The sequence below is a fragment of the Ursus americanus genome, chromosome 22 (assembly GCF_024610735.1).
Source record: "Ursus americanus isolate L20-20 chromosome 22, mUrsAme1.1.p, whole genome shotgun sequence".
NCBI lineage: Eukaryota > Metazoa > Chordata > Mammalia > Carnivora > Ursidae > Ursus > Ursus americanus.
The window spans coordinates 19093194-19107798 of record NC_142148.1 but is presented as its reverse complement, the minus strand read 5'-3'; the positions used below and the strand labels follow the sequence as shown (position 1 = coordinate 19107798).

Sequence of the window (14605 nt, the reverse complement as noted above, 5' to 3'; positions counted from 1 at the left end):
CCGCACACGGAGCCTGAGAAAATAGAAATTTTTTTCTTTCTTTCTTTCTTTCTTTCTTTCTTTCTTTCTTTCTTTTTTTTTTTTTAAAGTGCCCGGTTTCCAAAAATACAGCAGCCACAATCCCAGAGAGAGTGATCAGTTTAGTGGCTAATCGTGAGGCCCATCAGTGGCCCTGGCTATCTTCTGGGTTATTGCAATTCTGAATGGAGCTTTAATCAGCTTAGCCCAGCCTGGGCGCCAAGGGCCTGCAGGCAAAGGGCATTTTCCTACAAATTCTCTGGAAACCATCTCCTCTGCTCTAAGTAAATGCATCATTTTCTCTCTAGCTCCATCCTGGAGAGCAGAGCTTAACTTTCTTTTGTGTTCAGGGGAAAAAAAAAAAAAAACACAACACAGTAATAGGGAAGAAATCTAGGCAATCTGAACCCCAAAGAGCATTTTCTTTACTCTAAGGCTTCCATAGTGCCTGGGAATTTAGACCCCAAGCTGGAAATCTCAGCCCCAAAAATGTGTTTCTGTTTTAATGTTCTATCGTCAAGACTTTTCCTGGATTCCCTGTTCCCGTCGGAGACCACCCTGAAAAGGAACTCTGTGCCACTTTTGTCACTCTCCAAGCCCCATGGGAGGAGTCTCTGGCCAATATGGCGACCTCCCATTCTGATGGCTTCTCTCATAGAATGCAAGGGGTGGGGAAAGGAAGGCCCAGTGCTGGGCCCCCGCCTCAGTAGGGTGAGCCAGCTGGTCCCAAACAAAACCGCTGCTGGCTTGCTTCCTCCCTCTGCTCCAGTCTTTGCCTCCAGTTTGGAACAGGAAGGCCTTTTTGTCAGCAATCACCCCAAAGGGTGTTTTCCTATTGCTTAACAGACCTCGGGATTAGAAATGTTGTCTGTTTGGCCTGAATAACAGAAAATGGCTCTGGAGTAGACTTGTAAGGGGTTCTTCTTGCTCGCAGGCCATATATATTCTGACTGAGTATGTATATTACACATCAGCGCTGTATATTAGGTATTTACATCCATCATACAATATTCTTTGATAAAATGGAAACTCAAAGGTAATTTCCCGAGACCCCAGAACTATAGTGAGGACAGGAGCAAGAGTTTTGAACCTAGGACTGTGGGATCCAGAGCAGTTTCTGTGTCCCCATGAGCCCTATGCCACAGTCACTAACTCTCAGAACTTCCAGTAGACAGAGTTAAGCTCACTAAACTTTGCTATCTTGCAGATGGACAATTGAGCCTGTCAACTGGTCAGTAGCAGAAAAGAGAAGAATTCAAATAAGATAGGGCTCATTGTTCTGTGCCTCTGTGTGATGAAAAGATGGGAGAGGGACTTCTTCCCTCTGCTCCAGTCTTTGTGGAAGGTTCTTTACCTTCCTCACTGAGCCCACCCAGAAGGGTGCCTATGGAACTACAAGGAGCGGAGTTCATCTGTCCATGCATCCAGGGCAGGAGTGATGGCAGGATGGCAGTTGGAGGACCAAAGGCATTCCACCCAAGAACCAAGCTCAGTACACAGCCTAAGACCAAGTGCTCTTTCCTGCAATCCCTGAGACCCACGTCGTCTGCGCAGGACAGGCAAGCCGGGTGCAGTCTCCAAAGGCTGGCATTCCTGGAAATAGATCCTGACTCACAGACTTCCCAGAGAGAAAGAGACGCACACTGTGGAGCCAAGGGAGATGGGGAGGACAGTGGCTACTGTTGTTTCTCTCTTGACCTTATTAAGGCTAGGGGGAGGACCCGTTGTGCTCCTAATGGCTGCTGAGATAGGAGATATGTTCACAGGGTGGAAGCATTTGGATTTTAATTAAAAACACAGACTCTCTGACCTTAGCCTGATAAGCTAGGGAATGAGGAACCCGGGGCCAACTTTCCAAGCAGCTTTGGGGAAACTGAATATAAGTCTTTTACCTAGCAGTTTCTTGACGTTGAGCAAGCCCCACACTTCCATGCTGTGCTTTGGTTTCACCATTAATGTGGCTGGCCCTAAATACCTTTTGTTTATCTAAATCCTGACAAAGATGGGATTTTTCCAACCCAGTTCTAAGCATAAGCTTTACCTACCACAGCAGCCTCATTATTCATGTTTCTCCTCAGGAGAGAGGGAAAGGGAAGGAATACTTGCTGAGAATTTACCCCGTCCCAGGTACCCTATCAGACACTTTACAGGCATTAATCCACGTTCATCCTCAACCCACAGATCTTTCGCCCCATATGTAGATGAGTTTCGGAGAGGTTTCAGATGTTATCTTAATTCAGACAGCCCTGAAATACAGAGCTACGGTTCAGACCCAAGTCTGTCTGATGCTTGTCTGTGCCCCAGCTCTCTCTGACCCTTGGCATCCCCCTTACACATTTTTACACTCACACCAAAAACAAAGGATGAGTTCTCTTGTCCTTCATGTAGTCTTTCTCCTTCAGTGTTACTTCTGTTTGCAAATGAACCCCGCTCACTCAAGGTAGCCTCTTATTTGCAGATTAATATCTTCATGTCCAGTTGCTTACCCATTTCCACTCATCTAAGTCTAAGGGAATGCGCTGGACACTTCTTCTAACTCCTCTTCACTTGAAGCTAAATACCCCAAATCCAACTTGTCCTTGGGCCTCTAGCTAAGTCCATGGAGTAGAGTAGGTGCCAAATGGTACTGGCTGGGTGCAGAACATGAGCAGGCCTCACCCCACGTTCCTAATCCACTTCCTCTCCTGACTTCCCATTTTGGGGTTGATGGGATGCTGTTCTAATATCGGCCAAGGTTGCAGGGGCAGCGCTACATAAATGCTCCTTTAACCAAGGCCTGGACCTCGGCAGGTGCCTAGACGATCCCAGGGTCACCAGTGGGGGTAGCTGAGCAGGAATGCCAATTCACAGGTGCGGCAATTTCAGGAAGGGAAAATTGACTCCGTGATTGTATATCCAAAGTCAAGGAGTCAGTTTAAAAAAAATTAATTACTCAGCCTTTCAGGATTAACAACCCCACCCTCCGCAGTACCTATGCAAGAGACAATAAGGAAGAGTCACCTCTAAGTACAAACATGGCACTACATCCTTCAGTTCCATGCTCCCTCGTAGAGTTTTCACGGGCCTCCCCACCACTTGTATTGTCCCGACTCAAACTTATTTTTACTTGATGGGCTGTCCCACCTTCAGGGTTTGGGGGCCTGCGTCCGTTCCTTTACTGTGTAACCGAAAGAGGACGACATAGATCAAGGACTCTTGAGCTTTCAGAATCCGATTTCTTTTTTTCTTGCAGGACCATGGACTGGGGCTCTGTCTGGCTGTACCCGGTTCTGTCTGGCCGTGTTCTGTCCTCTGAAATAACTTCCCCGCTTCAGTTCTCCTTCTCCTTTCTGAACCAGTCCCTTCCTGCTTCTCCCCCGGCGTTTCTAGCCGAGCCGCATGATGTCTGGTCCAGCTGTTTGTAATCACCTCCCTCTGGCTTCTTGGGGGGAATGACTCAGCACTCTGCCTTGTTTTCTGTTTGCTGGGTTGTTGGGTTTGTTGTTTTTTTGTTTTTTTGTTTTTTTAAAGAAACCAGATATTTGTTTAACATAGTCTCTGGAATAACATGGCCGCCAGATGCTCATTTAGGCTTCCCTGACATCGGCAGGACCCACCGTTCTCAAGTTGCTTTGTGTGAAGAGGTTAGATTTGGGAATTAGAAGGCGCTGGACTTGCGTTCCACCTATAACCACATGTGCTGGTCACCTCGCCTCCTGGAGCCTCAATTTTCCCATCTGTATAAAGGGGTCACGAGACATCTTTCACAGGGTTGTTGTGAAGGTAACGTGAGAAAATGAATGGAACAGGCCCAATGCAGTGCTGCTCACACCCGGGATGATTTGTACTCCAAAGAGGTTCTTTCTTTCTTTCTTTTTTTCATCTCAGATATCCAATCAGCAACTAAATCACAAATTCTTCCTTCCAAACATCTCGAATATGTTCCCAGTTCTCTTCTATTCCTGCTGCCCCGTTTTAATCAAGACCAGAGTGCTTCGTTCTGAACTTTTATGATAATTCCACAGGTGACGTTACAGCTTCTCACCTTTGCCTTCTTGACATCAGATGAACTCTCCTAAACTGGCCCTTCTGTCCCTGCTTGAGGACCAGCACCTGACACTTCAAGGGCAGTCTGAGCTGCAGGTCTGAGGTTCACCCCTATGGATTCAGCTCCATGCACCCAGTCCTCTGAGCCGGCTTCTACCGAAACAGGCACCCAGGGGTGTCTCATGGCTGACCACATCCAAGTCACACCGGCAGAGGCTCTCCATCGCCACAGAGACTTCTCTCCAGCCCCTATTTTCCATGACCTTGCCCCCCACATCTGCTCTTGTTACCCCCTGTTTCTCTAGTCTCGTCCTTGTAGTCTGGAGTATCTTCCATCTTAAAACACTGAAATGTGTTGGACTCACAGAGACTAGGGTTTGAAGCTATTTCTAAGAGTAACTTCTGCAAAGTCACTTAACCTCACTACTATCGGTTCTTCTGGGTGTAAAAGGAAGCTGCTAACCCCCACTCAGACTGGTGGGGCCAAAGGACCCAGTGACCAACAACCGACTACTATGCCATGGATACCCATCTCTCTCTCTTTCCACTGCCATGTTATATGTTGTCCATCATCGACGGGCTAGGGTCCTCATTGTCCCTACATTTTGTCATTTTTCTGCTTCACGACCCCCTGTGTGTCATGGGGGATTTTGGTCCCCACTAACTGTATATGTTGAACCAATCCACTCTGTAATGACAATGGGAACAAATAGAATTCAGAGCAAACACTCATATATATTTGGACACCAAGTAGCATAGCACCAAAATGTACAATGAGGCAACTGTCGAAATAATAAGGAGACATCATGAAACACATAAAACAGAAAGACTTAATCTTGCTTTCCTTGGTCCAATATGCCTTATTAGGAAGTATACACAGGCATAAAATAGAATATAATGCTTTTATAAATTGTTCATATAACATCTACAAATATCATCCACATATTAGCCAACACAGAAAATTTCACTAAGTTCCTGGGATGCCTGGGTGGCTCAGTCGGTTAAGCATCTGCCTTCAGCTCAGGTCATGATCCCAGGGTCCTGGGATGGAGCCCTACATCGGGCTCCTTGCTCGTCAGAGAGCCTACATCTCCCTCGGCCTGTCGCTCCCCCTGCTTGTGCTCTCTCTCTTTCTCTCTGACAAATAAAGAAATAAAATCTTAAAGAAAGAAAGAAAGAAAGAAAGAAAGAAAGAAAGAAAGAAAGAAAGAAAGAAAGAAAGAAAGAAAAGGAAGAAAGAAAGAAAGAAAGAAAGAAAGAAAGAAAGAAAGAAAGAGAAAATCTCACTAAGTTCCAAACTCAAAAATCAATTAAACAGCAAAATATTGTTTGCACTCCTCAGTCCAGTTCAGATTCTTCCACTTTCAGAGACCCTTCTCAGAGAGCGCCATGCAAGACGGACAGGATTGTTTGTCTGAAATCCAACTGGCTTTGTCTCTCATTTAGGCAGTTTCCATGATCCCTAAATGTACCCCTCCTTTCTACCCTATCCTAAAAAACTACAGCAAACTTGTTCTATTCATTCATTAATCCATTTGTTCATTTGGCCATTCATTCATGCAGCCCCTTAAGGCATTCACCTATTTAAGGAAAATACCATCCTAAGGCATCCTTGATGCAAATGTTTACTCCAGGAATTGTTCCCGGTCTACCTCGTGGATGGTTTGCAGTTGAGCAACTCTGCGTAAGCAACCTATATTGGACAGGGTGTTCTATGGGTTTTAGAGTATTAAGAAAAGTGAATTAAGATATGTGCTTTGGGAAGGAGGTGAGAACAGGGTGAGCATCCTATCTCCTACCTGATGTGAAGAGCACCTTGACTCCTGGCCTCCTCTTTAGAGCTATAGGGACCCAAATCCCCCACGTTGCCTCTCACTGCTCACTGCGTGAACGTGAGCAGCCCAGTGGCCATGGGTTCTTGCCTGGTCTTCCTGTGATCCCACCTCACTCCACTTCACCTGCCTGACTCCTCTCCTTTGGCTGCCCTTGCCAACCCAGCTTTATCTGGAAGGAGTCCCATCCTCTGGAATTCCGAGAGCTCTCCCAGAGTCTTCTGGGTCTGGTCTTGCTAGTCCTTCCCAGGTATTGTCTCTGACACTCACATCTGCAAACACAGCCTTGCCTCCCCTGGGTCAGTCCCAAATGAGGCAGGCTGAGCCTCATGGGGGAGTGGACTCTCAAATGAGTGCTGCACTTTTAGGCCTGGCTTTTGCCATTCTGGCAAGCCTTTATCCATTTGGCAGATAATTAATTGGCTATCGCCTACTAAGCACCGTTTGGAATTAAGGAACTTGAGTTCAGAGATAAGTAAGACATAATGCATGCCCTTTAAAGAACGTTTAGATTACTGGCAAAAACAAACTCCTTTGCAAATGATTATAATAAACACAATCAAACTTGAGAAGGGCTCAGTTGATGAGATATACAAGCTCTTAGACTTCTTCTGCTAGTTAGGAGCCATATCTGCTCCAAAGTTGCACTCATTCTTTCACTCAGCAAGTATTTATTGAGCACCTAATATATTCTAGGCATTGGAGATGCAGTTGAAAGCATGGACATAGTTTTATTTCTCACAGAACTTACAGTCCAGTCAGAGAGATGGATAAGTAAGTACATAATTACAGATTGTGATAAATTAATTCATTAATTCAACTAATATTTACTGAGCGCCTACAAGGTCCCAGGCAATGTTTTATACACTGTGGACGTAGTAACAAAACTACCTACACTTCTTAACTTCCTGGACCTTCTAGAGAACAGTCAAGAAACGAGGTAAAAAGGTAACACAGCGTAGGTTGGTGGTGAATGTTAAGGAGAAAAAACGTAACACAGGAAAAAGGGTTAATAAAATATCAGGTGAAGAAGAGGCTTCGAAATATTGAATGACAGGTCAGGGAAGGCCTCCCTGAGGAAGTGACTGCTGTAAAAAGACCTTGAAGCAGAGGGAGGAAGGAGCAAGGCATGAGCAGGTCTGAGAGGAGAGCATTCTGGGAGAGGGAACGGAAAGCATGAAGACCTTGAAGTAGGGGTGTGTTTGAGTAAAGAAAAATACAGCACAGAGATGAGGAAGAGGAGGGGCATCTACCTGGTGGGTTCATCAAAGACCTTGATGAGGAGGCAGCCTATGAGCTGAAGAAGGGGGTGGAGGCGGTGTTTCTACCTGGGTTATATGACTGTGTTCTATTTAGGATCTCTGTTTCTCAATCTGACTACTTCCCGTGCCTAGAACTCACTCCTGAGAACAAGCCCACCAGAGGGGTGGCCAACCCTCCATCTCCCTCCTCCCCAGAGCCTCCAATAGGATCTGCTCTAAACCAGGATATCACACCACGTCACCATGGTCTACATAGAGATCTCTGATCCTTCTGCCCACACCCCCACCCCACAGGCCCCACTGTGGAGATGAGACCAGCCTGGAACCTGTCAGAATCTCACACATCCCTCTGGACAACTGAGACCCCTCTTCCCACCAATGGCCAACTTTCCAGCTGGACAAGTTCCCTCTGGTTGAGCCCCAGCACCTCGTCCTCTTCCAGACGCCTCATGCTTCTGATGTTCCAGCATGGCTTGCAGCCAGTCCTGGCCAAGTTATGACACATTCACACTTGCCTGAAAAAGAAAAAGGCAACAATATAGCTTCTGGAGACTTGATTATTTATGGGGCTTCAGTCTGCTTGGAAAGCCTACAGAGAAAAATGACAAAGGAACATGAGTTATGACGAGTTACGGTCAGTTCTCTTTTGCCATTTACTAGCTGTATGTCTCTAGGAAAGTTGACTTCATTGAGCCTCAGTTTTCTCATTTGTAAACTAGGAATTCCTATCCTACTTCACGGCTTTTGAAGGATTCAATAAAATAAGGTAATTGAAGAACCTGACACATAATAAGTGTTCCGATGAATGTTTGTTGAATGTGAAACTTCAATCCCCTCTTTGGTTTATGCCAGGGATCAGCAATTTACAGTCCATGGGGCAAATCCGGGCCCATGGCTTGTTTTTATAAATAAAGTTTTATTGGAACATAGCCACACCATTAATTTACATACAGCCTATAAGTCCTGCTGTGCTACGGAATCAGAGTGGTAGCTGCCATGAAGACCACATGGTCCACAAAGACTAAAGTATTTACTATCTTGTCTTTGATACGATGACTCTGTAAGACCCTGGTTTGTACTATGACGGGACACTGGCTCTAGAGTCAGGCTGCCTGGGTTTAAATGCTGGTTTTATCACTTGACTAGCTTTGGAACTCTGAGCAAGTTATTTAACTTATCTGTAATTTAGCTTCCACATCTGTAAAATGGGAATGCCAGTTTATCATACTGGGTTGATGAAAGGGTTAAATGAGCCATCCGGTAAACACGCAGCACACCGCTCGCAAATGGTTAGCGTTGCTCAGCATAATGCTTATTGTTGCTGTGAATGCCATATGATTATTACATATTCTGTTCACGGGGTTTCTCCATCAGCTGGGGCTGGGGAGAGTTTTCAGAATCAACCTGCAGCCCAAGGATTCTACCTAAAAGGCTATTTGGCATATAAACATCCCTCAAGGTGGCTTACGAATGGCCCAGGGCTCCAGCATCTGGCCCCACGTTATCTACTTCTCCCCATGGCTGCTTCCTGCTCCTCCAGCGAACCTGGTTGCTAATCTGACCTGTAGATCCTGTCCTCCAGATGAGGCTGTCCTTACCCTGCCCTTGGCAGGTGTGGGCATGAGTCACCCCTAAGCCCAGGGACTGTTGCTGGTGACGATGCCCTTTCCTTCAGTCTGGCTTGGTGAGAGCACTGGGACAATCACTGGCATGCACTGCACACCCTTGTTTGGCCTTGTAGCTGCTCACACCAGGGAAGGGGGAGCGTCCTCTAGCGGCCCCGGTGTGCATGTGAAGGTTTGTTGGGCAGATTTACAGCTGAAGGTCGAGGGCTAAAGTGACAGCTCAGGTGGGGACCAGAGCAGGTGCCTGGTGACCTGAATGAGACCACCTCCTGGGAACTGGAGATCCTGCTGTCGGCTACATGAAGTCTCCTGTGAAACAAAGGGCCAAGCAGACGAGTAGTGAAAGGATCAAGGGCCAGACCGGTGGTTATAGACCCAGGACTACTTTCCAAGAGAAGACAGAGGGCTGTCCAAAGAGACCAAGATGAAGAGGAAATGTGCACGTGTGAGCACGGGTGTGTCTGTGTGTGTGAGCGCGTGTGTGTTTGCATGAATTCATGCATGCACATGCATCTCTGTAGCCATTCAGGGATAAGACTGTGCAAGAGAGCACAGGGACATCGGATTCATCCACAATGCCAGACTTCTTAATGCTTCTAAAATGATTGGCTCCGACTTCCCCGCCTTATAAGATTTATGACACTATTCCAGAATCAACAGAATCTAACAAAAAATTCGTTTTTCTACTTTGAAATAGCATCTGCATAATAAATCTTACTAAGTTATACATTCGATCACACAGATTTATATGCCAGTGTTATTGACAGCCTCCTGTTAGCATTTGAGCCCCAGATTTTCTGAGACTCACGCTGTGCATAGCGACAGGACGTATACTTCTGAGCTGCTAGAAGAAATTCCTGAAGAGGACTGCCCATGTGAATCGAAAGGAGTTTGATTAAGAGCCAAGCCACCTGTGGGGACTATAGCAGAGGCTGCCACCACCGCACCCTAAATGGATAAAGATATTCATGCTGCACACCGGGGGCCCCAGCACACACCCCAGGTGTGGCAATATTAGGAAGCAAGAGTCTGTCAAGGAATGCGGGTGACTGTTGAGTTGGTTCGTTTGAGCCAAGAAATTGTCTTTAGCAAATGAAGACACATCCTTGAAAAATAAAGACCTCAGCCAAGTGGCAAGAAGTCTCTTGCCCCAAAGTAAGATAACTTGCTACCTTAGATAGCCAGCCTGGCCCTGGAGAACTTTTCAAACAGGTAATGAAGACATCGCTAAGGGAAAAAAAAAAAAAAAGTCAGTTTCTTCTTCTGACACATTCTTTCTCTGGATTTATTATTATTTATTTATTATCACTCCAGATACAGTATTTAGCGTGGGACAACTGAGTCCCAGTGAAAGACCTCCCAATTCCAGAATACGACCTGGCATATCATAGGCTCTCAATAAATTTGCATTGACTTTCTGATTGACGAGATTCTACTCTGAGCAAAGAAACCAGTCATTTATACATCCCCTGGTGCTCTTCCTATGGGGTGTTGTTTCAAACCTGTTCCTACAATATTTCCTTTGCTCACAGGACTTAGATACATAAATATAATATTCTGGCAGATGTTTCTTTTTCCGTTATCCAAATTATCCATCCCAACTGAACGATCAGTGACACCTATGCAATATTACAGCCTGTCTCTCTGATAGGCTTGTAGCCTGTCTGCATCACACCAGCCTAACGCTTTGCAAACCTAGCCGTGCCCACAGGTGGGGTTCCTTGTGCTCAGGAACCCGAGCCAGGAGGCTCAGGGAGAGCATGATGGAAGAGGAAAACAGTACGTCTCAATTTGGCAAACTTTTTGAAAAGACATTCGGTTTCTCACCAGCATGGGATTGATTCATCATTAGAAATGAATTGTTCATTCTTCTTTTTTCTTGCTGAGTAATACTCCATTGTGTGAATGTACTGTGTTTGTCTGCTCATCCACTAATTGTCATTTGGGTTGTTTCCACAGTTGGGCTCTGATGAATGATGCTCCCATGAACACTCCTGTACGGGTTTTTGTGTGGACACACATTTTCATTGCCTCACATCCCTTTTGATGTCTTTTGTTCCTCTGTTCCTCCTTTACTACCTTTGTTGGTTTAAACCAATATTTTTTAGCATATAATTCTACTTTTCGTATTTTTTAACATATATTTTAGTTACTTTCTTTTTTTATAATAATTTTTTATTATATTATGTTAGTCACCATAGAGTACATCCCTAGTTTTTGATGTAAAGTTCCATCCATGATTCATTAGTTGCGTATAACACCCAGGGCACCATGCAATACGTGCCCTCCTTAATACCCATCACCAGTCTATCTCATTCCCCCACCCCCCTCCCCTCTGAAGCCCTCAGTTTGTTTCCCAGAGTCCACAGTCTCTCATGGTTCGTTCCCTCCTCTGTTTACCCCCCTTCATACATGCTATCACATGGATGAACCTTGAAAACACTGTGCTGAGCGAAAGCAAGATACAAAAGCCCATATATTGCATGATTCCATATATGAAATGTTCAGAAGAAGCAAATCCATACAATGAGAAGTTAACTAATGGCTGCCTAGGACTATGGGTAAAGGAGTTGGGGCGGGGGGGGGGGCGGATATAGGGAGTGACTGCCGATGAACATGAGGTTTCTTCTTGGTATGATGAAAATATTCTAGAATGGATTGTGATGGTAGTTGCAGAACTCAGTGAATACAACAAAAACCACTGAATTTTATACTTTAAATGGGTGAATTATATGGTATTTCAATTATATTTCAATATAAAACTGATAAAAAATAAAATTGCAAAATACAAAAAAAAAAAAATTTCCTGGGCTCTCTATTCCGTTCCATTAACCCATATGTCTGTCTTTATGTCAGCACCATATTATTGATAACTGTAGTTTGGTGATATAGTTTGAAATCAGGAAGTGTGATACCATCAGCCTGGTTTTCCTGGCTCAAAATTGCTTTGCTATTCAGGACTTTTTGTGGTTCCATATGAATTTGGGATTATCTTTTTCTATTTCTGTCAAACATGCTGATGAGATTTTGATATGGATTGCATTAAATTTGTAGATCAAAAAAAAAAAAAGAGGGAAATGAATTGCTCAGTGTCTCCTCGGACAGAGACGCTCACGCACCATTCCTCCACCGCTGGCTACAGGAGCAGAGGAAGGACGGGAAAAGTGTCCATCTGAGGACCACGGTTTGAGGCCGGTCTTTGACTCCTCTCATCTCTTCAGGCGCCACAACCGAGAGAAGAGAGGGGAGAACCAGTGGCCTGCAAGCCAGGTCTTTTCTCTCTCCTTGGGGGCATTTCACAGATGTCCCATGTCAAGGCGCAAGCTGGAGACAGGATCTGGGTTGCTGAACACAGTGATGGAAACACTCTTCCCCAAGGCAGGAAGGTAATCTGAGTCAGCATCCAAGGTTCAGAAGGAGGTATTCTGGGGCGCCTGGGTGGCTCAGTCGGTTAAGCGTCTGCCTTCGGCTCAGGTCATGATCCCAGAGTCCTGAGACGGGGCCCCATGTTGGGCTCCCTGTTCAGCAGAGGACCTGCTTTCCCCTCCCCCTCTGCCCTTCCCCCTCTCCCATGGCGGCTCGCTCACTCTCTCTCTCAAATAAATAAGTAAATAAATAAACAAATAAAAGGGGCTTTCAACACGTTGAAGTGTGCGCAGTGAGTCTGGCCCAGGCATAAACATGTCCCAAGTGCCTGTGGTGAGCTCAGAGCAGGGCGGGGGATTTCAGAGGGAGCCACCTGTTACTTCAAGTTCTTTATCTCATTTGAGCCTCCTGGCCACCTCTCACACGGGTGCTGCCCCGAAATTTCTGGTTCGGGGCAGAGCTGGGTGCCGGGTCCACGGTGGTGAGCAAACACCGAGGCAGGTAGCTCAAAACCCAAACAGTGGAGTGGGCACTCGGCAGACAATCGCATCGACACGAAGGCTATTCCAAAGTGACCTAAGCACTCAGAAGGGAGAGGACGGGGTCCTGGGCAGGCTCTGCAAACGTGGCATCACGGTCAAGGGGTGTTGGAGCCAGTCGGCTCGGGGTCAAACCCCAGCTCTGCTATGTGTTCTCCATCTTGGCCAGATCGTCTGGTCTCTCTGCGCCTCGTCTGTAAAGCAAGGCGACTAATAGCACCTACATCACGCGAGCATTATAGGATGAAGTGAGCTCATGTTTGCGAAATACCCGGAATGGCTCAGGCTGCGGACGTAGCTTAGGAGGCCCAGCGGGCAGCCCCTCGTGCCCCTCTAGCCAATGAGGAGACTGGAGCTCAGGGAGATGAGCCGGTTACCCCAACGTCACGCACTGTGTCGGTGGCGGAGGCGGGGGGCAGCCACATCTGCCACCCCCCGAATCTGGCCATGCTGGCTTAGCAAAGGGGTGGCTCAGGGCATCCCAGCCTCGGGCAGGGCTTGCTGTCACCCACACAGAAGCAGCCCTGCTATCGGAACACATTGTTGTTTAAGAAACATAAACCGCCCTTTGGCAGCTTCTCAAGCAAATGTCAGAGCCAGTAAAGAGCTCCTGCCCCTCACCCCACTTTGCAGCCTGCACCCAGGGCCCCGTCTTCCGGGGAAACACATGGGAGCTCACCCAACAGGTTTTCCCAACAGCCACGCCAGCGCGGGCAGGCCCAACGGAGCCCAGGCTGGGAGGGCTCACTCCCCTGGCCGCCGGTGCCCCCTCTGACCCAGGCGCAGGCACCTCCCTCCTGTCCTGTCTGAACTTGCTGCCTGGGAGGGGCTGATGTCAGTAATCCTGCCCTGTTGCTGCAGGCCGCCTGGGGCTCCCAGCAGCCATGACCCACCCCTGCTCTGCCCGGGCCCTACCTCCTCCCTGCTGGCATCTCTCCAGCCATGGCAGAGAGCCCGGCTTGGTGAAGGCATGGCCTGGCCCGGTGGCAAGTGTCCCGGCCGAGCAACCTGGCTCAAGCATGACGAGTGGCATCGACACTTGTCTCTGCTGGCATTGAGAACGGAGCCGAAGAGCCAAGTTCCAAAGCTGGGTCTTCAAAGGACAGAAGAGACTCTGGAAACGAGATGACAACATCAGAACAGGCTACAAATCTGTAAGGAGTTATTCTAAGAAGAAATCACATTCAGTTCCCAACCTGTGAGTGTAAATGGCAACGCAGAAAACCATTACCTGTGCCCGCCCTTCCGTTTCTGATGAGCGGCCTCCTTGCACCCCGAGACTATATCGGGGACAGATCATGTTCACGTTCTCCTAAGATGGAAGCAAAGGCCACACTGAGAATTGCCCGAGGGCTCCTTGAGGACAGCAAAGGTGGTGAGAAAGCAGGTACTTGGCTCAGAATTGGCAAAATAAGCCAGCAACTCCAGAGCGCGATCAGATTTAGTGGAAGAAAAAAAAATTAAACTACGAGCAATCGTCACAGCTGACATTTATGAAGCTCCCCCTCTGTCTCCGGGGGTATATGTTCAACATTTTATACACATGAGCTCATTGAAAGCTCACAACCCCTTGGAAAGCTTGGTAATTGATATTTTCTGCCCAACAGGCAAGGGAGCCTGAGTCTGAGAGAGAAGTGACTTGCCCGAGGCTATTCAGATGCAAAGTGGCAGACCTCGTCCCAGCCTAACTCCGGGGCAGACCCTCCGATGAACAGTGGGGGCCAGGGGTCTCTCCCTGCTCTTCCTGGTGTGGGCTGTGGGTGGCAGTTCTACAAACGAGACTTAGCCTCTCTGCTTCTGTTCATGTCACCTGGCTCTCTAAAGCTTTAGATCTAGGTCCCAACGTGTCCCTTGGACACATCTTCCTTGGGTGGAAGGAAGGAAATGCTAGTCGTCGGCAAGACGATGGATCCTGTAGGAGTTCTAGAATCAGACGC

The 14605-nt window shown here is 47.1% G+C and overlaps 1 long non-coding RNA gene across 1 annotated transcript; it reads right to left on the bottom strand.

The window, feature by feature from the left end:
• Positions 1-6749: 6749 nt before the first annotated feature.
• Positions 6750-13997, bottom strand: LOC148108030 (uncharacterized). Its single transcript, XR_015721194.1, has 3 exons — positions 13900-13997; positions 13584-13782; positions 6750-7653 (listed from the first exon to the last, which is right to left on the bottom strand). It is a non-coding gene; the product is annotated as an uncharacterized LOC148108030 (long non-coding RNA).
• Positions 13998-14605: the final 608 nt, after the last annotated feature.